We start from the raw sequence: 954 nt of genomic DNA, 5'->3' as shown, positions 1-954 counted from the left end.
ATTCAAGGTTACAATTTAATATTGATTTTTCATCCAACACATCATGTTTGTGAGATGACAGGAAGTTATCAGCATGAGCAGGCATTGATGGAAGTGTGTACATTGTTAATGCATCAGGATCTTTAGGGTGGCTCTCCTTCGAATAGTATTTTTCTGGAGTTGAGAACAGGCAAACAGTTTGACTATTTCACAGTAAAACTTGTAGTAGACTTTAGGGCTTGAAAGTCATGTGCAGCTGTTAGGGAAAGGAACATCTCAAACCACATACTGGGGACAGAATCCTGGGCCCAAGAATTTCTGACAGGGTGTGCAAAAATTACGTTTGGTCGACGAAGAGGCGGAAAACGGCCTACCTGGACCTACCTGTTAGGCACCTCTTTCCACAGCAGGGGTCTGGGGCATGAGAGACATTTAAGTCACCCAGTTAAAGCGTTGCGACAGCGCCGTAAACGCCCTTTGTGAACAGGAATGGCGGCCAAAAAAATCCGCGAGTTTTCATATTCACCATGAACTGGGCACTATCGAGGGAGCCATCATGTGGTGTTGTCTCTGTCACTTCAGGTTGCAGAGGTTTTTTGGGGGATGGGGGGTGGGGGAAGCCTCAGGCCTTCACAACAATTTTTAGAAGGAATGCATCACTTATGATGGCTCTAAAATGATCTATGATGGGACACAAAAGCACATCTCTTAGTTTAGCTGGGGCCCCTGGTCTGTCATGCAGTAACATTCAGTCATTCAGATAATGACCTCTATGATAAATGTGTTGTTCACTTTAGAGCTATACAGAAACTGAAAATAAGACGCTGTCTAAAGTGGCCGTTGATAAACTTCGATTAGGGTTGACTGATGATTAGAGCAGACGAGTTAGAGGGGAGACGTGGAGCTCATGGAGTCTTGTGATTGGCACGAAACCCTTGTGGGGGTGATTGTGGGAGTGCTTTTGTGGGGTTTACT

The sequence above is a fragment of the Schistocerca americana genome, chromosome 4, assembly GCF_021461395.2.
Source record: "Schistocerca americana isolate TAMUIC-IGC-003095 chromosome 4, iqSchAmer2.1, whole genome shotgun sequence".
In the NCBI taxonomy this organism is placed as follows: Eukaryota; Metazoa; Arthropoda; class Insecta; order Orthoptera; family Acrididae; genus Schistocerca; species Schistocerca americana.
The sequence above is the reverse complement of the archived record's forward strand: the minus strand, read 5'-3'. Positions refer to the sequence as shown.